Genomic DNA, 557 nt, shown 5'->3' on the forward strand with positions numbered 1-557 from the left:
GGTACTTGGACTGATACTCTTCAATGTCTTCATCAGTGACTTGGACGAAGGAGTGACGTGTACTCTGTCCAAGTTTGCGGATGATACAAAACTGTGGGGAGAAGTGGACACACCAGAGGGCAGGGAACAACTACAGGCACACCTGGACAGGTTGGACAAATGGGCAAAAAACAATAGAATGCAGTTTTACAAGGAGAAATGCAAAGTGCTGCACCTAGAGAGGAAAAATGTTCAGCACACCTACTGCCTAGGAAATGACCTGCTCGGCAGCATGGAAGTGGAAAGGGATCTCGGAGTCCTAGTGGACTCCAAGATGAACATGAGTTGTCAGTGTAATGAAGTAATCAGCAAAGCTAACTGCACTTTATCATGCATCATCAGATGCATGACAAACAGAACCAAGGAGGTGATACTTCCCCTCTATCGGGCGCTGGTCAGACCACAGTTGGAATACTGCGTCCAGTTTTGGGTGCCACACCTTAAGAGGGATGTGGATAACCTGGAGAGGGTCCAGAGAAGGGCCACTCTTATGGTTAAGGGCTTGCAGGCCAAGCCCT

This window comes from Gavialis gangeticus, unplaced genomic scaffold (genome assembly GCF_001723915.1).
Source record: "Gavialis gangeticus isolate Ggan-Ray unplaced genomic scaffold, GavGan_comp1, whole genome shotgun sequence".
Taxonomy (NCBI): Eukaryota; Metazoa; Chordata; order Crocodylia; family Gavialidae; genus Gavialis; species Gavialis gangeticus.